Source organism: Dasypus novemcinctus, chromosome 3, assembly GCF_030445035.2.
Source record: "Dasypus novemcinctus isolate mDasNov1 chromosome 3, mDasNov1.1.hap2, whole genome shotgun sequence".
Lineage (NCBI taxonomy): Eukaryota > Metazoa > Chordata > Mammalia > Cingulata > Dasypodidae > Dasypus > Dasypus novemcinctus.
The window spans coordinates 27,688,825-27,715,745 of record NC_080675.1 but is presented as its reverse complement, the minus strand read 5'-3'; the positions used below and the strand labels follow the sequence as shown (position 1 = coordinate 27,715,745).

The 26,921-nt window shown below is 37.3% G+C and overlaps 1 protein-coding gene across 8 annotated transcripts in view; it reads right to left on the bottom strand.

Annotated features, from left to right (window-relative positions):
• Positions 1–26,921, bottom strand: part of CEP128 (centrosomal protein 128) — a 478,155-nt gene that overhangs the window by 372,355 nt on the left and 78,879 nt on the right. The window lies entirely within an intron of this gene.

Below are 26,921 nucleotides of genomic sequence, written 5' to 3'. Positions count from 1 at the left end.
AGGGCGTAAGAGTATCACTGTGGAAGGGAAAAGGTTTTCTGGTGGATGTGTGGGAGTGCTGTATATTATATATATACATTGCTGTGGTCTAGGACTCCTGTGAAGAAAAGCTGAATAATTAGGGGGGGGGGGGGGGGAAGAAAAAAATAGGATGTGGAATTTTTTCAAGTCAACATTCTTTATCTAAGTTCTTTATCTAACTTTATCCAAGTTCTTTATCTATCCTTTAAACTCATCGCTATATGCCATTCCCTAGTAAGGGACCATGACATTATATTGGGCTTCAAATTTCGGGGAGTTCTGGATCACAGAGTGTTTCAACAATGGCAATGGAGGGATACTGGTATGGGATACCAATGACAGATGATATATGACTGACAGGGAGCTGTACAGAACATATGTCCAGGGTGCATGGTAATGTTTGGATATACTCATAGTGGCAACAATTAAAAACCACAGTAGGGGGGGTACTGGGTTCCCGGCCAGTGGTGCTCTGTCGTGGTCCCTAGGGGAGCAGCGACAGTCTCCCAGGTACAGTGGTGGGGACCGGGAGGGAGTGAGGGTTCAACAGTGAGCCCCTGATACTAATGACTATGCTTGTGAGCTGATAAACCCAAAATAATAACAAGGCCTAGAGCAACTTTGTGCCTGGGAATTTCCTTCTGTCAGCCTTCATGTTACTCAAATGTGGCCAGTCTCGAAGCCAAACTCAGCATGTAAATGCAATGCCTTCCCCCCAGCGTGGGACATGACACCCGGGGATGAGCCTCCCTGGCAACGAGGGACCACTATCAACTACCAACTGATGATGCAACTGGAAAATGACCTTATACGGAAGGTTCAATGCGGATCAGCAGAATATCCATGTCTACATAAAATACCATGACTTTAAAATGCTGTTTGACCTAAAGTAAGGGGGAAATGGAAAGGAGAAATGAGTTTATATGGCTACGAGTTTCTAAAAAAGAGTCTGGAGGCTGGCAGAAGGTTTGCCCTCATGCACAACTGAGCAGAGTCAGAGAGACAGATAAAGCAGATACAACCCCCAGATATTGGTTCCTTTGAGGGCTAAAGAGACCCATGGGAGTTATGATCATGGCTGATGGGGTTAACTACCAGGGCAGATGGCCCCTCTTTGGAAATGGTGTTTATGTGTGATGAATCTGGACTCAGATGGGATCTCCCTTCATAAGACTTTCATGCTAATGTGCTGGAGGTGCAGTTAATGTTGGGGTTTAAGATATATTTAGGGGATTTGAATCTCTGGACTGACAATGTGATAGCCAGATCCTGAGCCTCAACAGACTCCAGCACCTACAATCTGATTTATTGGACTTACCACACTCAGCTAAGATGGAGGTGAAGAAGGACAACCACCACACCATGGAGCCTAGAGTGATTACAACTGAAAATGGGAGGATTGCATCCAGCATCCAGGTGGAATCTGAGCCTCCTCTTGACATAAAGGTGCAATGGACACAACCAATCCAGTGTCCACATAGAAGAGGTGGCATTGGATTGGGAAAAGTGGACATAATGGACAAAGGGTATGGGGAAAGGCAGGAAGAGATGAGAGGTGGAGGCATCTTCGGGACATGGAGCTGCCCTGGATGGTGCTTCAGAGGTAATCACCGGACATTGTAAATCCTCACAGGGCCTACATGATGGAATAGAGGAGAGTATGGGCCATGATGTGAACCAATGTATATGAGGTGCAGAGGTGCCCAAAGATGTACTTACCAAATCCAATGGATGTGTCATGATGATGGGAACGAGTGTTGTTGGGGGGGGGGAGAGGGGGGGTGGGGGGGTGGGGTTGAATGGGACCTCACATATATATTTTTAATGTAATATTATTACAAAGTCAATAAAAAATAAAAAAATTAAAAAAAAAAAAAAAAAAAAAAAAAGGGGAAGTGATTCCAGCATTGAGTGAGAATTTCCCAGTTTGTCTTTGGACAGTCAACATCTCCCAGAACTCATCAAGAATCTTCACTGGACTTTTATCAGAGTTCCTGGTTGCAGACTGCCTGCAGAATCTGTTCTTATGCATCCCCACAGTCACGTGAGACACTCTCATAAAATCACATACTATTGACAGATATCTCTTGTTGATTCTGTTTCCCTAGAGAACCCTGACTAATACAGTGTGCTATGAGAGTAGGCCCAAAAGGGGGTCTACCTGGAACCTCCCTGAACTTTCAAAAAGTACATCCCCAGAGGACACAGCTCCATGTGAGGGTAGAACTGAAAAACCTTTCCTAAAAACAGTGTGGCTGAACATGGATCACATCAGCCATTTGAGTAGAACTCGGGAGTGGAAATGTTACCCAAGGAGAGTCTCTGAAAACTTCTATTCTGATAAATTGGCCCCGCTTAAACTGAACACAAAACAGATATGGTTTTTACAAAATCTGTATGAGTAGAATCACTGTTAGCCTGGACTGAAAAGGACAGAGAAGGGTGAACTGAAGGAAGAATGACTTCAAAGGAAGAACCATGGGAGCAAATCTCTGGATGGAAAACACCTCTCAGGACAAGGGAGTGGGCCCACCCACAGACATGGAAAGGGAAGGTACACCTCTGGAGAAGACAGGTCCTCTCCCCCACTGCATGGAAGGAATGGGCATTTCATACCATTGTTCAGGGAAAGTGCTGCACCCCAATACTCACAGATGGCAGAACTTGAAGCCCAACATTTTCAGGGAGCCTGGCCACTATCCAAATGCTCAAAGAGGTAGAACATGTGTCCAAGCATTCACAGAAAGTCTGGCTGCCATTCTGATGATCAGAGAGGATAGGACCTTCATGACAGTGTTCGCAGAGAGCATGACCACTATGCAAGTGCTTGAAAGGGATGGAGATGCCACTACATCAGGCCCAGAGGACTAATCACTGGCACACAGATGATTCTCCAGCCTTCAAATCTAAGACAGTTTGTTCTGCTGGGTTTCAGAATTGTTTGGGGCCCATGACCTGTGTTTACCTTCCAATTTCTCTCTTTTGCAATGGGAATGTTTATTAGTGTATTTTAGAAGCACATAATAACTTGTTTTCTAAATTTCATAGGTCTATCAAAAAGAGTAATTCTTCCCCTGGACAGACTATATTTGTGGCAGTTTGAGATTATTTCTGTGTTCTAAAAGGAGGTATAGATTAAGTTTGTAAACTGGTCTGTTCCCCTTTGACTGTATTAAACTCAAAAGTTTTACATTTACTTCATTTTTGATTATGTTAAGATTAGGGATATGATTCAACCATGTCATTAGAATGTGTAGGGTTGAGTCCCTGCCCCCTTGGTAGGCTATATAAATGGATGCTCGCTCAAGGAGAAGACAAGCAGATAAGTGAGAAAAGAGAGAGAGCTCCATGGACAAAAAAGAGGATCCAGAGTCCCCGGGAAGAGAGATGAGCTATTCAACTGGTAGTATGCAGCACTGAGAAAGCCCCAGGAAGAGAGATGAGCCCTGTGTCAGCTTACACCTTAGACTGGAAGAAGCTGGGACAATAGAGCCTTAACAGGAAGAAGGGGGAAACGGACTTTGGCCCAGTGGTTAGGGCGTCCGTCTACCACATGGGAGGGCCACGGTTCAAGCCCCGGGCCTCCTTGACCCGTGTGGAGCTGGCCCATGCGCAGTGCTGATGCGCACAAGGAGTGCCGTGCTACACAGGGGTGTCCCCCGCGTAGGGGAGCCCCACGCGCAAGGAGTGCACCCATAAGGAGAGCCGCCCAGCGCAAAGGAGGGAGCAACCTGCCGAGGAATGGCACCGCCCACACTTCCCCTGCCGCTGACGACAACAGAAGCGGACAAAAGAAAACAAGACGCAGCAAAAAGACACAGAAAACAGACAACCAGGGGAGGCGAGGGGAATTAAATAAATAAATAAATAAATCTAAAAAAAAAAAAAACAGGAAGAAGGAAGGCTGAACCCTGATAGACATCAGCAGCAACCTTTGGTGAGAAAGCACCTCTTATGGTACCTTGAGTTGGACTCTTTAGGGCCTTGTAACTGAAAGATTCTACCCCAAGTAAATACTTTCTATAAAAACCAACATACTTCTAGTACTTTGTATCAGCACCCCTTTGGCTGACTAATACAACACTCATAACTGATTTTCATGAGACTTTGTACTTAGTATTGTTACTGAAGACAAATTTGGAGATGTGCTGAAGGAATGACTATTTTGCGTGTGGGGAGGATATGTCTTTTGGGGGTCCAGAGGGCTAACTATGGAGGACAGAACTGTGTACCATCATTAGAACATATTCTTGGTCTTGGTTCACATGCTGGTGAGTGTGGACCCACTGTAAATAAGATCTATTCAAGATGTTACTTTGGTTATGGTGTGACCCAATTAAATTGGGTTGGCTTTTAATCTGGATTACTGGTGTCCTTTATAAGCACAATGAAAGACAGGTAGCAGCAAGAAGACAGAAGTCAATGGAATACAGAAGAACAAGGAGAAGATTCTGCCATGTGCATTGCCATGTGACATAAAAGCCAAGGACCAGGGATTACCCATAGCCTACCAAGATGACCACAGTCTTCAGAAGAAAGCATTACCTTGCTGATACTTTGATTTTGGACTTCGCCTAGCCTCAAAACCATGAGCCAATGAATTCCCAATGTTTAATCTAAACAATCTAAACAATTGTATGATATTTGTTTCAGAACATTACATAACTGGATGAAGCACACAAAAAGATATGATTTAGAATCTTCAGAATAAGTCCCAGGTCAGGAAGGGAGACAATAGGAAACAGGTGTTCCCCATAGAAAGGTCTGCCTAGACTTTATGATTTTGAATCACATCATCACTATAACTTATTTCCAGCAAAGACATACTGGTGACATACTGGCTAGCAATGCTTCAGAGCCTCAAGTCCCAGTTAACAAATATAAAAATTGAGTAACTTTTTCTCACTGAAAAGTAAGTACTATCAAATTACAAAATAATAAGGTAATAGCCCCAGATACACTTCAATTACTGGACTATAATATGGGGAAAGATATATCAGAAATAATCTAAGGAGTTAGTCAAGTCTTGAATAATAAATAAGTTAAAGTCATATTTTAAGAAAAAAATCAGGGTAATGAACAGAAATATAAGTTAACTAGAAATGCAGTGAGTCATAAAGACCTACAAAAGATGATTTTCTATCAAGTTAAAAAGGAAAAAATAAACAACATGATTAGCCAAAGGAAGAATAAACAGCATTACATCACCAGTAGAAAACGATTATAACTAAGTTAGATGGAAAACAGGATGCAAAAGGCAGCAATGATTCCAGTTGACCAAGAATGGTGGTATTAGACATAGTAGGGTGCTATAATATTACAGATTCTTTGAGCAATTAGCAAAAACTACAGATCTTCCTTAAGACTCCAGAAAACAGTTAAAGGATTGCAGTAATTGCGTAAGTGCTGAATCAAGAAAATGCAGCTTTAAAAATGGTAGAAGCTCATGGGTCCTTTACTAGCCACTCCCTCACCCTATCCCCAAAAAGGTGTGGAACTAACCTATGCTCCCTTTGTGGTTCACTGACCCTGTTTCAGAAGGAGCAGAATAACCCCTAAGCACATAACAGGGTGCCTAGTGCCAGTGCCAATATATCAAGTAGCAACCTGTAGTAGTCAGCCAAAGGGGTGCTGATGTTTGCACCAGAAATCTGTTGGCTTCTATAGAGAGTATTTATTTGGGGTAGAAGTTTACAGTCACAAGGCCATAAAGTGTAAGTTGCTTCCCTCACCAAAGTCTATTGCCACATGTTAGAGCAAGATGGCTGCCAACGTTAGCAAGGGTCCAGCCTTACTTTTTCTCTAAGGCTCTGTGGTTTCAGCTTCTTCCAATATCAGCTGTAGGCTGGGATAAATTCACCTCTCTCCCAGGGCTCATTTCTCTGTGAGCTCAGCTGCTTTGTTCTCTCCACAAGGTCAGCTATAGACTTATCAGGCTCTCTCTCTTCCCAGGGATTCTGCTGTATCTAGAGAGTCATTTCTATTCCTTTTTCTTCTTCTCCTGTGTGTTTACTTCCCAGGGCTCCAGATCAAAATTCCCACTTTCTCTGCAGTGTCGTTTTCTCTGTGAGTCCCTGCCCACCAAGGGGAAGGGGACTCAATGTCCTACTGACATGGCCCAATCAAAGCCCTAATCATAATCTAATCAAGTAACCTCTGAAGTTAATACAATCTAATATATCCAGAGGAACAGACCAGTTTACAAACATAATCCAATATCTATTTTTGGAATTCATAAACAATATCAAGCTGCTACCCATCCTAAAAGACTGAATCAGGTAAGTCCTCTCTAGCTAGCCCTCCCAGAACTTGCCCTGTAGGCAGACGCAGCTTGCAGGCAGCTAAAGCACTGTAAGAAACAATTAAGTGAAAGCAGCATGGGGAAAAAGATTACCTACTTTAAGATATACAATTGAGCACCCTGGGTGGTGGAAATGAATCTCATAGGGAGTGGAGAGATATGCAAATTCCTGTAAACAGGGTAGTTAATAAGGCCATGAGGGAGCATAAGTCCAGGACAAGACATAGACACAGAAAAGAGAGAGAAGTAGATGCCCTTCCATTTAGCAATGGGGGGATCTTCATGATAGGAGGGCTAACTCTGAAGGAGCAAACCAGCCAAAAGAGACAATTTGAAAAGACTATGAAAGGTGTAGTGTTGTTTTTTCATTTGGTTTATTTCTTTTTAATAGCAGCTGGTACTCATGTAAATCCCTGTCATATCACTAGCTGGATACAAATTTAAGAAACAGAAAGCTCAAAAATTAATTCCCAGGATTAACACATTAAAATATTAAAATGTATACTATGCAACAAAAGATTACATAAGAAAACATAAAAGAAGGAAATGATGGCCCATCCAAAGGAACAATATAAAAACTGAGAAATCATTAATGACTAAAACCAGACCTTGGGATTACAGGAAAAAGAGAGATAAAAGGATAAAAAAAACATGATGAAAGAATTAAAGGATAACAGGAAAATGATGCTTGAATGATATGAGAATCTCAACAAAGTGACATAAACTTGAAAAATAAACCAAACAGAAATACTAGAGTTGAAGACTATAATAACTGAAATGAACAATTCCCTAAAGAGGGAAGTGGACTTGGCCCAATGGATTGGGTATCCACCTACCACATGGGAGGTCCGAGGTTCAAACCCTGGGCCTCCTTGGCCCATGTGGAGCTGGCCCGTGTGCAGTGCTAGTGTGCGCAAGGAGTGCCGTGCCATGCAGGGGTGTCCCCCACGTAGGGGAGCCCTATGCGCAAGGAGTGCGCCCCATAAGGAGAGCCACCCAGCATGAAAGAAAGTGCAGCCTGCCCAGGAATGGCACCGCACACATGGAGAGCTGACACAACAAGATGATGTAACAAAAAGAAACACAGATTCCCAGTGCTGCTGATAAGGATAGACACAGTCACAGAAGAACACACAGTGAATGGACACAGAGAGCAGACAACTGGGGGGTGGGAGAGAGAAATAAATAAAACCTTTAAAAAAAAACAAATCACAACTCTTTAAGAAAAAACAAAACAAAAACCAATTCCCTAAAGAGTTTCAACAGAAGATTGGAGCAGGCAGAAAGAAAAAATCAGTGAACTTGTAGACAAGACAACTGAAATGAGTAAGGCTAAAAAGAAGAAATAAAAAGAATGAAAAAAGGTGAACAAGGTCTCGGAGAGCTAAGGGACACCATTAAGCATACCAGTACATACACTATGGGAGTCCCAAAAGGAAAAGAGAGAAAGGGGAAGAAGGAGTATTCAAAGAAATAATGGCAGAAACCTTCTCAAATTTAGCAAAAGACATGTACAAACACAATCAAGAAGTCCAATGAACCCCAAACAGGATAAACTGAAAGAGAACCATGTTACACACAGAGTTGTTGCATTCGTTTCCTGGCTATTAAAATGAACAGCATAGAATGGGTTGGCTTAATGAAAGGAATTTAGTGGCTCACATTTTCAGAAGCTAGAAGTCTTGCTTCCTCCAAGGCTCAATATCTTCGGGCTAGCCAGAAATCTCTGAGGTTCCTTGGCTTTTCCATCATATGACAATGGACAAGGCAGTGTCTTAGCCTTTCTCTTCTAAATTTCAGTGACTTGAAGCTTCTGGCTGCCTCCTATGGCTTCTCTCTATTGGCCTTCTCTATAAGGCTTCTTTCCAGTAATAAAACCCATCCTGACTCCTTACCTAAAGTACTAACCCACTGGAATGGACTAAGATTAAGAGCATGTTTTCCTGGGGTACATAACTCCAAGCAACAACAGCAGTCAAATAGTCAATGCCAAGGACAAGGAGTTCTAAAAGCTGCAAGAAAATAGCAATGTGTTATGTACTAAGAAGCTCAAATAAGATAATAAGCAAGAAGTCAGTGGTATAAAATATTTAATTGGATGAAAGAAAACAATTGTCAAGCAAGAATTTTATATCCAGCAAGACTGTCTTTGAAAAATGAGGGAGAGTTTAAGTCACTCCCAGATAAACCAAAGTTGAGGAATTTGTCACCACTAGACCATCCTATAAGCAATGCTAAAAGGAGTTCTTCAGACTGAAAGGAAAGGACAATAGATAATGGATCAAAAAGGCATAAAGAAATAAAGGCCTCTGGTAAAGGTAACCATAAGGGTAATTATAAATGCCAGTATTATTGTACTGCCTTTTTGGTATATATCTGCACTTTTTACTTCTTATAGGTTCTAAAATAAAAATGTGTAAAAAGTAATAATAAATCCAAGGTTGTGGACATACAGTGTATAAAGACATAAGTGTAACAAGTACAAAAAAAGGTGGAGAGGGGGACAAAATGGTACAGGAATAGTATATGCATAAGCTATTGAAGTTAAGTTGGCATCAAATTAAATCTGAATGCTAGAGATTTAGAATGCTAAATTTAAGCCTCATGGTAAGTGGAAATAAAATATGTGAAAAATATATACAAAAGAAAATAAAGAGAGATTCAAAATGGTACACAATAAAAACATCAAATCAAAACAAAAGTAAGCACTAGAGGAAGAACTGAGAGATAAAAAATGTATTAAGACTTACAAAAGCCAAATTGCAAAATGGCTATTTTTTCCTGCATTATTAGTAGTTACTACTCCCAATAATGGGTAGAGAATCAAGAGAAAATATCAGTAAGGAAATAGAAGACCTAAATGATACTATAACCAATTAGACCTAACAGTCGGCTATAGAACACTTCACCCAAAAGCAGCAAAATAGACTATTTCTCTAGTGTACACCAGTCATTTACCAGCATAGAATGTATGTTAGGTCACAAAACAAGTCTTAATAAATTAAAAAACACTGAAATCATACAATGCACCTTCTCTGAACTACAATGGAATAAAACTAGAAAACAATAGTGGGGAGAACTGTAATGTCCACATTTATGTGAAATTAAACAACATATTCTTAATCAATAAGTCAAAAAAGAAATTATAAGGGAAATTAGAATATATCTTCAGGCAAATGCAAATGAAAATACAACATACCAAAACTTATGGGATGCGCTTAAGGCAGAACTGATGAAGAAATTTATAGCTCTAAGTGCTCACATTTTTTTCAAAAGTTAGGCTTCAGACATAGAGCAGGGGGTTGAGGTACAACCTGCAAACCTCTGGATGCAACCTAATGGGACAAAGTTGTCTGCATTCCTTGACTTGTGGCCCACTGCCATCTTTAAAGCCAGTAACAGAAGCTTGAAGCTGATGAGCAAGGTGACCCTGGAAATCACATATTCAATACAGTGGAACCACGAGATGTAACAAGTCTAGCTTCTTAAAACACCACTTGGAGGAGAGCCACCCACCACTAGAGACTCCTGGGTTTTGGTCTTGGTAATTAACACAGTGCCTGAAGCATCATTAAATGCTTGTTGAGTTCCTGTATGACCCACAGAGAAGATGCCTATAGCTCTGGGACTATTCGGGCCACATCCATGTAGGAGGCAGAGGAATAGGAAGATGCAGGAATTAGTCCTTCCACCAAAATAGCAATTAAACAGGCAGGAACTGCCTGAAACAACTGTTCAGGGCTCCAGAAGCCAAAGAAATGCTGTATAGCATCCAGGGAAGAGGAGGAGGAAGAGTTTGATAAACCACACTAAAGAACAGTGAGTTGCTCTCTAAACAAGGCAGTTGTCAATCCCATCCCCCATTCTGGAGCAAACCACCTAAGGCTCCAGTCCCTGGATAGTTTGTTGGTTACAGAAAGGGGCACAACAATCCTCTTCCCCAAGAACAGAGGTGGACACTGATGACTAATTTTTTTTAAAGGAGATAGCAGGGATTAAACTCACTAGCTTGTACATCAGAAGCAGGCACTCAACAACTGAGCTACATATGTTCCCCAGTGAGAGTTGGTTTTTCATTTGTTTGTTTTGTTGTTTTGTTTTACTGTGCTTTGTTTTTAGGAGGTACCAGGGATCAAACCCAGGACCTTGTACATGGGAAGCATACACTCAAGCACTTGAACTACATCTGCTCCCATGATCACGGATTGTGATTACTGAATTTGGATCACTGGGTCCTGGCTCTGTGCTATTGAATCAATCCATCCTGGAAAAAGGTGGCAACAGCCATTATTTTTTTTTTTTTTTTAAAGATTTATTTATTTATTTCTCTCTCCTTCCCCCACCCTGGCTATCTGTTCTCTGTGTCTATTTTGCTGTGTCTTCTTTGTTCACTTCTGCTGTTGTCAACAGCATGGGAATCTGTGTTTCTTTTTTATTTTTTTTTTTGCATCATCTTGTTGTGTCAGCTCTCTGTGTGTGCGGCACCATTCCTGGGCAGGCTGAACTTTCTTTCGCGCTGGGCGGCTCTCCTTAGGGGGCGCACTCCTTGCGCGTGGGGCTCCCCTAAGCGGGGGACACCCCTGCATGGCACAGCATTCCTTCAGTGCACCAGCACTGCGTATGGGCCAGCTGCACACGGGTCAAGGAGGCCCAGGGTTTGAACTGCGGACCTCCCATGTGGTAGACGGAACCACTGGGCCAAGTCCGCTGCCCAGCCATTATTTCAAACCAACCCCAGATTAGGGGCAAGGCTATGAAGACATAAAGATACAGCACTTCCTCAGGGTTTTGGGGGACAGTTAGTTTAAGGATTGCACTTCCTGGACATGCAAGAAAAGCACAGCTTGGGGGAGCTATCAAAGATGCTTCTGGTATACCCTTCCTGATCTCCTCCCCAGAACACTTTGAAGCTGATCTGTGCACACTTTTGACAGAGAAATATTGACTTAGGAAAGTGCTCCCTGGGGTGACCCTCATCCAAGAACTTGCCCTCCTGGCAAAAGCAACTAGAAACAATGAAAGGAGTGTAAAAAACTACAAAGGCAAAAGAAAAACAGAATAGATCAAGATTACCCAATAAGGAAGACAGGAAAGGAAGCTTTCTCCTACAGGTGAAGGAATTACAAAAAAATACAATCGTGAAAATTGTACCACATATCAAGGGCAACAATCAGAGGAATATGAACTGACAAAATCAGATCACTTAAACATAGGGTATTATAAAGGTCTGAGAAAAAGGTAGCATATGCATCAGTGAAGAGCCTTAGCACAAAGCCAATCAAAAATAAAACATTATGCAAAAGAAACTGTACTTCTGAGTAAACTAATCAAGATAATCAGGAGCACAGACCTCAGAAAAAATTACAAGCCATACTGAAAAATAAGAAGATATGACCCAGTCAAGCAAACAAATTAAAACTTCAGATGAGATATAGAATTTGAAACAACTAATCAAAGATGTTCAAACAAATCTCCTAAATCAATTCAAAGAGATAAAAGAAAATATGGCTAAAGAGATAAAGGATATTAAGAAGACAATATATATGCGCAGAAAGAAGAATTTGAAAGTATAAAAAGAAACAAAGCAGAAATATAAGGATGGATGGTACAACAGAAGAATTTAAAAATATACTAGAGACATACAACAGCAGATTTGAACAGGTAGAAGAAAGAATCAATGAACTTAAATTTAAATCGTACAGATAGAGAAAAGAACGGAAAAATTGAGTACTACCTCAGGGATTTGAATGATAGCAAGAAGTGCACAAACATACATGACATAGATGTTCCATAAGAAGAGAAGGAAAAAGCAGCAGAAAAAATACTTGAGGAAAGAACAACTGAAAATTTCCCAACTCTTATGAAAGACATGAAAACACAAGTGGAAGAAGTGCAACATACTACAAACAGAATAAATCCTAATAGACCTACTCTGATGCATACAAATCAGAATGTCAAATGCCAAAGGCAAAGAGAGAATTCTGAAAGCAGCTGAAGAAAAGTGATTCATCACAGAGAATGGATCCTCAATAAGGCTAAGTGCTGGTTTTTCATCAGGAACCACGGTGGCAAGAAGGCAGTATGATATATTTCAGGTACTGAAAGAGAACAACTGCCAGCCAAGAATTCTTTATTGGGAAAAACTGCCCTTCAAAAATGGTAGAGAACTTAAAATTTTCACAGATATAGAGAAACTGACAGAGTCTGTCACCAAAAAACCTACCCTACAGGAAATACTAAAGGGAGTACTACAGCTGAAAGGAAAGACAAGAAGGAGTGGCTTGTTAAAGTGTGAAGACACAAAGATTATCAGTAAGGGTAACAAAAAGGGTAAAATGAGAAAAAAAGATATGACATATAAAAACTAGGAAGGGTAAGGGGCCCCAAATAGCCAAAAACACCTTGAAAAGGAAGAAAAAAGTTGGAGGACTCAACAATTCCTGGTTTTAAAATGTACTACAAAACTACAGTAATCAAAACAGTATGGTACTGGCACAGACATATAGACCAATGGAATCAAGTTGAGAATTGAACACTAAGCCCACAAATCTACGCCCATTTGATTTTTGACCAGAGTGTCCCCAAATAGAACCAAATTGAGAGTTCAGAACTAAACCCACATATCTATGGGCATGTGATTTTTTACAAAGATGTCCAAAACCATTCAATGGAAAAAGAACAGTCTCCTTAACAAATGGTGCTGGGAAAACTGGATATACACATGCAATACAATGAAGGTGGACCCCTACCTCACATCTTATGCAAGAATTAACTCAAAATGCATCAAAGACCTAAATATAGATATCAAAACTATACAAGTCCTAGAGTAAAATATAGTGAAGCACCTTCAGGACCTTGTTAGGCAACGGCTTCTTAGACTTCATGCAAAAAAGCATAAGTAAAAGGAAAAAGAGCTAAATGGGACCTCATCAAAACTTAAAACTTTTGTGCATTAAATGATTTAATTATATAAGTAAAAAGAAACCTACAAAATGGGATAATATATTTGGAATTCACATATCCAATAGGATTTAATATCCAGACTATATCAAGAAATCCTACAGCTCAACAACAAAAAGAAAAACAACCCCATTAATGGCAAAAGAGCAGAATGGACATTTTTCCCAAGAAGATATACAAATGACCAATAAGACATGAAAAGATGTTCAACATCATTAGCCATTAGGGAAATGCAAATCAAAACCATGAGCTATTCCTTGTGATCTATTAACTTTAATAAAATAAAATAAAAAATTTTAAGTGAAAAAAAAAAAAACCATGAGATACAATTCATGCCCACTATAATGTTTACTATTTAATAAAAAACTTTTAAAAGCAATTAAGTTAATGTTTACTTGGTACAAAGTTTGATTTTGGGTAATGAAAACTTTTGGTGATGGTAGAGTAATATTGTGGATATAATTAATATCACTGAATTAAATATTTGAATGTTGTTACAAGGGGAAATTTTAGGTTGTATATATGTTACTATAAAAAATTTTAAGGAAACCATAAGACTGTACAACATAATAACACAATTGGTGAATGCTAATGTTAACAGCAGATTATGGTTAATAATATAATATCATTTTATTCATTGTAACAAAGGTTCCCCACTATTTCAAAATGTTAATGATAGGGAAAACTGCATGTGTGATGGGGGTATATGAGAACCCTCTATTTTCTGCATGATCTTTGTGCAAACCTACAGCTTCTCTAATCAAAAAAATAAAATAAGCATGCACACACACAAAAGTCATAGTTTATTAGGGAGAAGAAAATGATAATTAGGGGAAAGAGGTTTTGGTCTATGTAAGATAAATATTTAGTGAAGTAGTCTTTTGGAGACACTCCTGAACAATTCAGAAATATGGACATTGGGAAGAGCACAAGAACATATGATTCCAGTGAAATAAACTTACATATCAAGTTATAATTAGTCTCTCGTTGTTTAACTCTACATAAAAAGCTTCTTTCTTAGATAAAAAAGGAAAGAAATGATAACTCTGAGTAAGAGTCATGAAAGAAAGTCTAATAAAAAGACATGGGAATGACAGTTTTAATGTTAAATGTAACAGATGTCAACATGTAATACTCAATGTGTCAAATTTTAAGAACAACACTGTTTGCAATTTTAAATTTCAAATTGAAAATAATTAAATATTTAATTTTTTTCAGTGCAACATTTGTGCCAAGTACATTTTCAAGAAGTCATATGAGCTAGGGATATATATTTTTTTTTTATCATTTTTCAACACGTTTGGCAACCTTAATGAACAAGTCCTGCGGGGTTACAATTTACGGTTCAATACTGACGACTAGTGGTCAAAAACATGTAGTAATTGCCTAACTTTTTGTGTGTGAACTAAATTAGAAGCATTTAATGAAAATATCTTTATGTAAGTAGTCTAAGTTAAAGATCTTTCCCTTAAAAAGTTCACAAAAATAACAAAACAAAAAGTCTTCTCTTGAATTTTCTCTATCCATTATTTTAATGTCCCAAAAATAATTCAGGCAGCATTTTCTATTGACCCATAATAGAAAAAACATATTCTGTTGACCCATAATAGAAACAGTACCATGAAGTAGCAGTTTATTGGTATTTATACAACCAAATTAGCATTCTTTCATAAATTCACAAATAATATTCAAAGAGGTCTTACTTTTAGAATTCATACATCTGGGCTTCTTTATTCTACATTCTTTTAACTTTTGTCTATTGACACTAAAATATCAGGAATCCAATTGTCTTTGTTAAGTATTCTAAATAAAGCAACAACCTACTATATCAAGATGTTCTTTTTATAAAGTTGGAATTTTAAAAATTTAATTATGATTGAATTTTTGGAGAATGAGGGTGGGATGTAGGTTATATCATTTCAACTACTGAATACTAAACTACAAAGAAGTTAAAATTTGGTTAACCTTCATTTACTTCTTCAAGAATAAGAGCAGTAGGATAACAAGAACCTTTGAAAGAAAAAGATTTGCATTTGAAAGCAACATCCATTCCCACAACAAATATTTACTTAAAGTCTGTAAATACTATTCTACATACCCTAGAAACAGTGGTGAACAGAATGAAGAAACGCCCTGCCAATGGTGCTTACATTCTAGTGGGGAAGACTGGCAATTAAATGAGTAAACAATTAAGCAATTATTAGCGCTGTGTTAAGCACCATGAAAAAATTAAGTAATACAGTATGATAGCGAGCAAAGGTGCAGAAGAGGGCTACTTTAGAAAAGGACAATTCTCTTGAAGATATGATAATTAGGCCTGAAAAATAAGAAAGGAAAGGTAATGCTCAGAGTCAGAAGGAAAACATTCTAACAAGTCACTGAGAGACAACTAGGGCTAGTGCACAGTTGCTTAAATAATTTACAGTTAGGTATATATGTTTAAAGTTTTAGAATAACCATCAAAAGAGGAGAAATAGAATCTACAGCTCAAAGCCAGCAGAAAGAATAAAAATGAATATAGAATACACTATTAATACCAGAAATATAAGAAAGAATGGAAGCCAAAACACTAAGAAAGGAGAGGTTAAAAAACACAAGTAATGTGAAAAAAAAATCCAAATATATCAATAATCATAAGTGTGAACAGACTAACTCAGCCATTAAAAGACATAATTTATCATGCTAGATTTAAGTGTAGTTATATGGTATTTATAAGAAACATACAAAAATAAAACTACAAAGAAAGGATTAAAACAAAGGAGAAAATAATATGCCATAAAAACAGTAACCCAAAGAATGCTAGTATCAAGAGGAATACTCATAACATTCTTAAAAACAATTGACCAAGAAATAGTTAATATATATCCATGAAACCACAGTCACAAAACAAAGACAAACAAAGCTCACAGGTTGAAACAATCTATCATAATGGGGGGGGGGGAAAGAAACAAAATTTACAAACTTGATCTACTAAAATGTATATGTATGTAAGTATATATGTGTGTATCTCAGACAAATAACAACCTGCATCTGAAAATATTTTATTTTTGTATTCATGAAATAGTGATCAAAAATACTGATCATAGTACTAGGTCAAAAAGAAAATTTCAACAAATTTCTAAAGAATTGTATTTAAAATAGATAATAAAAAGAGTTTTATAAAAATTAAAAAAACAAGCATTCACACATATCTGAAAATTCCTAAAGGCATTCTCATATAATTCATGAGTGACAGAAAAAATCAAAATAGAAATCATAAAAGATTCAGAAACAATTATGAAGAAACAGCATATCAAAACTTATGATTTCATAGCAAATTTATAGTATTAATTTTTTAACAGAAAAATTGGTTAAGCATTGAATTTGCAAATCTAAAAAACAAAAATAGAAGTCATTAAAATTTGGGAGAAAAAATATTTAAGAGAAGAAATTGATGAAATAATAAAATTAATCAAAAAGAAAACAAAATAATATTTCTAGCAATACTAAAAAAGGTAAAAGGAATAAGTGAAAAATTATATAATAAGGGGAAAAAAGATATAACTTCAGAAAAAGACAAAATAACAAAGAGCAATGATTGATTTTTAAAATAAATTTCAAAACCTAGACTAATTGGATAAACTCTAGAGTTAGGGATGGATTAGTAAATTGATTTAAAAAATAGAAAGGCTATATAAACCAAAAAAATAAACATTAAAGAAATTGAGTCAATAACTGAATGTCTCAGCTGCCAAAAGCCTAACAGGCCCAAATGATTTTATGGTGAGTTTTAGCAAACACTCAAGAAATTGCCTACCCCTCTCTTACACAAACTGAAGCAGGAAATAGGAAATGAAGGAAGCTACCTAACTCATTTTATGAGATTAATATAACTTTTGAAATTTTAAAAATGGAAAGTACAAGGGAAGAAAGTTATAAACTTATCTCAATCATAGACATAAACATAAACATCCTAAATAAAATACTGGCAAACTAATTCAGCAGTATATATAAAACAATACATTATGACCAAGCATAACTTTTCTCAGGAACCCAAGAAGGGCTCTACATCTATTGATAGAGTCTACCATATTTAAATATCAAAAGAGAAGAAATACAGCAAGAGCATTTGGTAAATTTTACAATCCATTCGTGACTATAAATGAGACATAGCTCTTTGACAACCTAGGAATAGAAGGCAATGTTCTTATTCTGATAAAGTTAACAAACTGAAACCAGGAAAAAAAAACACCATAACTAATGGTTAACAGTTTAGATGCATTCCTATAAATACAGGAAGAAGGCAAGGATTCTTGCTATTATTGCTTCTAGTTACCATTGTACTTCAGGTTCTGGCCAGTGTAATAAGGTAAAAAAAAAAAAAAAGTAAACATTTTATAGAAAAAAAGATGAAAGCACCTTTAATTTCAAATGATATGGTAATCTACAAAGAACACCCAAATAAAGCTACTTACAAATTATAAGAACTAATAAGAGCATTGAGCAAGATCACTGTATACAAGAGCTATATATAAAATCAATATCTATATATACTATAAATAGCCAATTAGAGATGTAATGAAAGGAAAACTCCCATTCACAATAGCAACAAAATCAGTAAGGAACTGGGGAGCCAATGTGGCTCAGTGGTTGAGTGCTGACTTCTTACATATAAAGTACCAGGTTCAATCCTCCACCCTGGTATCCCCCCCACAAAAAAAATAAAAAATCTGTAAGGAATATGTCTAACAAAAAAGGTATAAGACTTTATACAGAAAATTATAAAACATTATTAAAGATTATTATATATTCTCCTCAAATTTATATGTATGAAATCAAAATGCCACCGGGATTTTTCACGGAACTTGACAAGAGATTTTCATTTTCATTTACCAAAAGTTAATATAAAGCTATAGTAATTAAGTCAGAATGATACCAGTAAAGGGATAATACACAAACAGATCAATAACAAAGCCTGTTGGAGCCCAAACAGATATCTAGGGAAACGAGATACATAAAAAGGCATTTAAATCAGATTGGGAAAAAAATAATTACTTAAAATGATGCTGAGACAACTGATTAAGTCATATAGAAACCAATTTAGATTCATTCCTCTCTCCATTAAAAAGAAAAAACAAACATGGGGGGGAAACACAATCCTAATTTTTAAAATAAGCAAACTTTCTAAACAGGTGATGTATACAGGTGCCAGTACAAAAACGATGCTCAAATTCATTAACAGAAAAATGAGGTAATATTTGTAACCTATCTGCCTGGCAAAATTTTTAAAAATTATAATCAGTACTGCCATTAGGAATGTGGGGAAAAGGTTATTTTCAACCATTGCGGATGGAAATGTGAATTGTTAGAACCTTTAGGGGTAAAAAAAAATCTTCTGTTGATACTTATTACAATAAAATATATATCCCATAGAATACTATTTTGGTACTAAAAGGTTTAATTTGGAACTATATTGGCTAAATGGAGGAATTTCCATACAGTAATGGTAAATGGGAAAAGCAAGATGCAGAAATTTGCATAAAATGTGACCTCATTTTATTAAAATAAAAACATACCCCCAAAAAACAATATATATAAGCATGTATATAATTTGTATTATAGCTAGGGTATTTAAGAACACAAAGAAAATTATAAAGGGATACACACAAGGTTGTTAACATTGGTTATCGTTTTTTAAGGGGGTGAGGGAGAGTAGCTCATGATATGAGAGTAACAGGGAAGAGAGATAAGGAGATGAATCAAAAGAAATACGCATTAATAAAAAGAACATTTGTATGAGAATTTGATGTATTTATTTAAACATTTATTTAAATTGCATATAAATTTTTATACTAAATATTAAAGATAATAAAAATGTCAAAAGAAAACTAAGAAAACATTACTTAAAACTTAGGTTCAAAACAACACATTAGTACGGTCGCTAATGCATTCAACAAATAATAAGTGTGTAGTATGTTCAAGTGCTAGAAATGCAAAAAACTCAAAATAATACAAAGAAAAGAGACAGCATATCAAGAAACAGTATATAGCTCATATAATATATACCACCAAACAAAGAGCAGTGAGGAGAAAAAAAATCACCTTTGTAAAAGAAAGAGAAAAATAGTCCGTGGGATTGGGGTTTATAAAAGAATAAACATTGTGGCTCAAAATATGGCCCATGGGGGGAAGAGGATTTGGCCCAACAGATAGGGTGTCCGCCTACCACATGGGAGGTCCAAGATTCAAATCTAGGGCCTCCTGACCCGTGTGGTGAGCTGGCCCATGCATAGTGCTGATACGCACAAGGAGTGCCGTGCCATGCAGGAGTTTCCCCCACGTAGGGGAGCCTCACAGGCAAGGAGTGCACCCCATAAGGAAAGGTGCCCAGTGCGAAAAAAGTGCAGCCTGCCCAGGAATGGCGCCGCCCACAGGGAGAGCTGATGCAGAAAGATGACACAACAAAACAAGACACAGATTCCGGGTGCCACTGACACAAGCAGACACAGAACACACAGCAAATGGATACAGAGAGCAGACAAGTGGGGGGAGGGGGTATGGGGAAGGGGAGAGAAATAAATTAAAAATAATAAATTAAAAAATATATATATGGCCCAGATTTATAGTATACAGCTTCAGATTTATACTACACAGCTTTACACCATTAAGAATGAATACTAGAGTGGGAAGTTTAGATTTTTCCTTTGCCACACACATTTTCTCCAGAGTAGTACCTGTGACTGGCATGTTGTGATATTTAGGGTTCTGTGCCCCTTGGTGGTCTGAAGAAGAAATCTTTCCTGTTTGGCACCCTGCCTGAGTTACTCTCTGCCTACTATGTTCTCTGGGGCTCACCTAAGCCTGACAAAGGAGTGAATTCTAGGGCTCAAGGATTTGGGAAAATAAGGTACATGCCCTGAGTTTTCCTCATGTTTCCCACAAAACTTGTGTTTTATCTTTAAACTCTTATTCGTAAACTTGATTGGTCTTTCTCATAGTCCTGGAAGACTGTTGAGATGATCAATGTAAGCGATTTAATGTGAATTTATATAAAAGGCATCTAGTATTAATATTGGAGAAAGCAAAGCTTGAACTATGGAATAAAAATTTATTAAAATGTTGGTGATAAATACAAAAAGAGGGCACAGGGTCTGTGGAACAGAGAAGGTGGGCATAGAGAATAGCCAAGCAAAAGTTTTGCAATTCAGCCTTAAAAGGAAAGTGATGGCATTACCAGCCTCAGAAATGCCTCTTTGCCTCTAAACAAAGTCGGGGAGTCACAAAAGGAAGTGCAGGAGAGGGGGCTAGTGAGGCCAGATTAAAACAGTTGCCTGACTAGGTTCTCCTCTGTTTTGGCACAGAAGTCTCTAGGGAGGCATGAAAGCTATTAAGAAGTCATTAGAAAAACATCCTTGGCTTCCCTGGAAACTTATTCTTTAATGAGTCCAAACTAAAAACCTTAATAAACAGTACCCAAGGCTTTTCTTATGTGAAGTTTCCGTATTATTAGGTATCTTTGATGCTTCAATTACACTGCTGGGCAGGAAGGAATAGCTATTTCTGCAGCAGGCTTTTTACAATTGGTCCAGATATTTTACTTTGCTAGAGGCTTCCAAGGCAATACACAAGAAATGGGTTGGCTTTTACAATGGGGATTTATTAACTTACAAGCTTATAGTTCCAAGGCTGTGAAAGTGTCCAAATCAAGGCATCATCAGAAGATGCTTTCTCCCTGAGCTGCAGCTGTGGGCAATCAGGCAAGTGGCACAACCACTCCTTCTCCTCTCCTCTGGACCTCACTGTTTTCAGCTTCTGTCTTCAGTGGCTCCTCTCAGTTTTTGTGTTCTGTTGATTTCAGCTTCTGGCTCCTGGGGACTTCTCTCTCATCTTCTGGGCATTTCGCTCTGTCTCTGCTCTGCAGACTTGCCGATTCCAGTTTATAAAGGACTCCAGGAGGAGAATTAAGATCAACTGTGGGTCCAGCAATATAATCAAAGACCCTTAAGTGAAGTAAATTAATCAAAACGTCCCACCTACAATAGGTTTACAGGCATAAGAATGGGTTAGCTCTAAGAATTTTCTGGGGTTCACCCAGCTTCAAGCTATCCTAGATGTCAAAAGAAAAATAAAAAACCTATCAATTACTTCAATTTCCTTAAATTGGGAAAAGATGCCTGTGGCTTTATTTTATTAATGAGGTTCACATAACCTGGTTTTCTATGAAAGAAGAGAATAAAGACTACTGAGCTAAGCCCCTACATGAAACACTTAACAATTTCTCACCTAACCCTCACCATTTTCTACTAATATCCCATGACTTTCCTGTCTAATAGACATCCCCATAAAGCATGTTTAAAGTGTTAGACACCTTAATGACCCTAGGTCATATGGAAGCATAGAATATTCTTGATAGGGTGAAAGGGGAAACTAGCATTTTACTATGCTATGGAATGCTCTGGAAATCACATGCAAATATACGCCACAGCATTTATCTCATGTTTTCTCATTTTAAGTAATTCAATTGAAGGTGAAAATATAACATTCAAATAACATGAAATCACTAGCAAAAACTAAGTCAGGAGTTCCCAAAATGGAATAGTTAAGAGTTAGAAATTTTATCTAGGATTTTATGTAAATTTTGGAATTACGAAAAAGAGTACTTGACTTAGGCTTGCAGTCTTAATAAATCTTCCCTAATCCCATTTATCAACCTTGACTCCACTAAACATATTATCAAGCTTCTGATCATATGGAGTTTGTAAAATCATAAAGCAAATGTAGCCTAATGTTAAACAAGTTGTTGTTTGTACAACACAAATGAATTTCAAATCACAGGCCAAGTCTTTAGTAAAACTGACTATTACAATGGAAATGCTGAGGCTCTGGTTTCTCAACCAGATGTTGAAGGCAAGGCTTCAACAAGGGAAGGCTGACAGTTATAGAATTAACAAGTTTTAATCTGATTAGCAAAAGCTGAGTCCTAAAACAATGAATCAAAATTAAAAAGATATATGAAAAGAATATTACTGCACAACTAATAAAGATCACTCATCTTTCTGAAAGACGAGATCTCTACTGAGATACTGAAACAAATGTGGTATATGTGTGAGACATATATGACATATATGATATATAAGGTCTAAAGGCGAGTAAGGTGCCTACCAAGTTTTAGAAAATCTGACTTTCAGGTAACTCATGATTAGCTGAAGTTCAAAAAACAAAGCAGATCCCAAAGCAGGCATGGTCCTTTTGCCCATACCAGGAGAAAAGAAACAGAAAAGGGTGAATATTTCCTTAAAAACTTAAAACGAGGAAACAAAGAGCTGCTTTTCTTGATCAATTTCCAGTGATTAATAGTTTGTTTTTCATTAAATTTTTAAAGATAAAACTCCAAGAACCTAAGGAACGCATTAAACCAATAAAAAGAAGCAAGTTTAGCCAAAATCATGGATTTCTTCCCTGCAATATGACATCACCTAGAAATCTCTGACATCTTGGAATTTTTAGCAAATACTCCAAAATCTCTTAACTGTTAAATGTCACAATTTTCACTAGCATTGAACTATTCATTTTAGGAAGGAAAAAAGAACATAGTGGCTGAAAATCTAGGATCTGGGATCAGATAGAAATACAACCCAGAACATACTCACCTACAGATTCAATTTCTCACCACTGCCAGAAATAAAATATATCAATTACTATTATCATATAACATAGGTATTTTCATAAGTATTTTTTAACATAAAAAAGAAAATAAAGTGTTTCCTCTCCTTAAACGTGACCTCTCCATAACAGTCTAAGCCTCTTAACTTGGGAGTAGGAAAATGCCTCCGCCTATATTAATCCTTTACAGTTTCCACTGCACTGTTTAATCTAAAACCACCTTTTAAAAACATGTAGATCATTATGTACATTAAAGTAACACAATATGAAATTAAACATTTCTTATCAGTAGTGATTCACTATTGTATTGTCAGAGAGGGAATTTCAAATCACAGCTCAAGTCTTTAGTAAAACTGACTATTACAATGGAAATACTGACGCTCTGGTTTCTCAAGAATAGGGTGGGGAAGCAATTTTCCTCTCCCTCTTTCTTTGTAATTTTGTGTATTCTACAAGGAGAGAAGAAAATAAGTATGGAAAATTTATCTAATTTTCTCTTGCAAAAAAGAACAATTGTCTTTTCAGGACTATTCTTATGCTCACCAGATGCAATTTGCTTTGAGAACAAATGTATAAAAATTAAGTTTGAAAAAAAAAGGCTACCCACATGCTGTGTTTAATTATTCAACCAAGTGTCCTCTTCAAAGTAATTACCAACTAACAAGGGTATGCCTCCTTTTATGAAATAAAGGAAAATGGAATTTGAGAAAACAAAAGCAGATTTTTCTATCACATTACATTATCACTTAAGGGTTATAACTTTTATTCCTAATTTTCAATTGGCAGTATCTCCTCATACGTAAAAATAAACTTTATGTCAATTGATAAAGGTTAATGATCTGCCATAGCACATAAGAGCCTTTGTATGACATAATCTTTAGAGAAAACCATTTCATAAAAAGAAAAAAAAAATTCTTCCTTCTGTCTTTATCATTTATTTTTCAGGCCTAATGCATAGATCTAAGAAAAGTTTAAGGAGAACTTTAACAAATTAATTTATTTAAAATGAGTATAATGAAATATAACCAATATAATAAAAATACATGAGTCCATACTGCGGTGGACTTTATTGTGTATCCCAGTTTGGTCATGTTCTTGGTCTTTGTTCCACATTCTGGTGTGTATACAGGCCCACTGTAAATAAGATCTCTACAAGACATCATCTCCATTAAGATGTGGTCCAGCTGACTCCAGTTGACCTTTAAACCAGATAACTGGAGTCATTTGTGAGGAGAGTGAAAGTCAGATACGGAGAAAATCCATGGGGAGCAGCCAGAAGCTTCAAGTCCATGGAACCCAGAAGAGAAAAGAAAAGACACCACCATGTACATTGCCATGCAACAGAAAAGCCAAGGAACACTAAAGATTGCCAGCTAGCTAGAAGAAACTAGCCCCAGAGAAAGGAAGCCTTCCAACCTCTGAAATCATAAGCCAATAAATTCTGTTAAGAAGATTGATAAGCCAATCCACTGTTTGGGTTGTTGTTGTTGTTTTAGCAGTCAGGATGATGTGGGCTATGGGTGGAAGGCTCTTTGTCTCTTCAGAAATAACTAAGCTGTTTGACTTGTGTCTCTTCAGAAATAACTAAGTTGTTTGACTTGTGGGTGTGGAACGGTAAGAGGCTGCAGTCCTGCTCTTAGGGACCAGCAGGCTCCAGTCCCAGGAAATGTTTAACAAAGCAAGGGCTATAAACTTTAAGTATTTAGGGGAAATGCAAAAACCAAGGCTTATCTAAAATGTCTGGAGTCCTTGCTAAAAGCTTACCTAAGATGTGGAAGAGATATATGCTAATTGAAGCCTATTGAGAACTGAAACAAAGGGACCATTTGGCCTTTCCTCTCTGTATAAAAGACGTTTGAAAATCTTGTTCGGGGCTCGGGATTCAAACAGAAAGCTCCCGAGTCCGGCCGGCCGTCAATAAACCATTTTTTCCTTCTCAAAATCATTCCTGAGTCCTGGCCTCTCTATACACAAATAATTGAACTTCTCTTAAATTCCACAACAAGGAAACTAAAACACATACTAGATAGATAGACAGATGATTGATAGATAGATAGATAGATAGATAGATAGATAGATAGATAGATACAGACAGACAGACAGACAGACGGATGGATGATAGGTAGATGAATAAATGGAATCCTTATACCAGGATTCCAACTAATAAACATAGAAGGAATAATGGAATTGGGAAAATCACCATTTGGCACTACTTATAGTAATAATTGTTTTAGGGAAGAATCAACCATAAATGCTAAAATTTGTGGGTAGAATGTAAGATGAGAAATAGAGTAAATTCAAGTATCAGAGTATTTCCATAAAATACTTATGAATTAAAAGGGAAAAATAGTAACTACACAGTAGAAAAAGCTAAAAGGCACTATTTTCACCACACATTCAAAGTTTTCTTCAGTAATTGGACAAATCAACCTCAGATGTCTCCCAATATAATGATGCCCTGTGATGGACATATGTGCTAAGAGTCCATAACCTGAATCTAGTCAGCAAGACTTGAAAAACCCAAAGTGATGAACATTCAAAAACATAAATGACTCATACTCTTCACAATTGTCAAGATCTTGAATGACAACGAGATAATGAGGAGTTGTTTCAGATTAAAGGAGACTAAAAGGAAATGACAACTAAATGTAACATGTGATCCTGTATGGTATCCTAGACCAGAAAAAGATGCTAATGATAAAATCTGAATAGTCTAAAGATCAAATCGTATTATATCAATGTTAATGTCTTCATTTGATAATTGTACTATGATTATAAAAGAGAATATACTATGTTCTTAGGAAATACATAACAAATTATTTAGAAGTAAAAGAATTAAAAGGCATCATGTCTTCAACTTTCCCCTAAAATATTCAAAAAAATTTACATATATATAGATATAGAAAGAATGATAAAACATAAGGTAAAATGTGAACCCTTCAAGGAGGAGCAAGATGGCAGCTGAGTAAGGAACTCCAAGAGTCAGCCCATCCTACAGGACAGGTAGTAATCACCCAGAGCTATCTAAAATGCCTGTTTGGGGGTCCATGAGAACAGAAGAACATCCTGCAACATCCTTGAAAGAATGGAAGAAGACTGCCCATCTGCACTGAAGATCCATGAACAGAGCACTGCATGACACAGAGGCAGTTGCTCATCCTCCAACGGTAGTGCAACCTGCCTTCGGAGCTCTTCCGTGGCAGGAGTTGGAAGCTCCATTTCCCAAAAACGAACAAGGAAAAGATGAACTTGCACCAACTTCTGCTACTAATTAGTAAAATCAACTGGCTAAAGTACAATCTTAAAAACAGCAAGGGTTTGAACGTGTCCAAGTTAGAAAGAGGCCAGTAGCTGCCATTTTAATTCCACCCTCAGTTTGAGAGAAAGCGGGAATGATTGAAAATTACATTGACAATAAAAATCGACTTCTTTTCACCCAGATCGGATTGCAGCATGTGATGTTTACACTATTGTGTCAAAATGCCCGGGTAATTGTGCTCGGTTGTTTGGTCAAGTAAGTACTGCGCTAACAGTAATACAAGGGCACTTATGGACTTTAGTCACCATTGACTTTACTGCAGTGGTAAATCATAAATAACTGATTACAATTACATCAATCAGGGAGATTGCCATCAACAATGAGTGAGGCTTTATCCAATCAGTTAAATACCTTAAAACAGGAGGTGATTCCAGAATTGACTGAGGATTTCCCAGCTCCTTTTTGGACAGCCAACATTTCCCAGAACTCGTCAAGAACCTTCACTGGACTTTTATCGGAGCCCCTGGTTGCAGCCTGCCTGTTGGAACCTGGACTTGTTTATCCCCATGGCTGCCTGAGAGACTCTTATAAAATCGCATACTATTGACATATATCTCTTGTTGATTCCGTTTCCCTAGGGAACTCTAATACATCTTGGTACTGGGAGTGGTTCTGGAGGAACAGAGTCCTAAACATGGGGTGTCTGAGGTGGTTCTGGGAGTTCTGCAATTGGCTCTC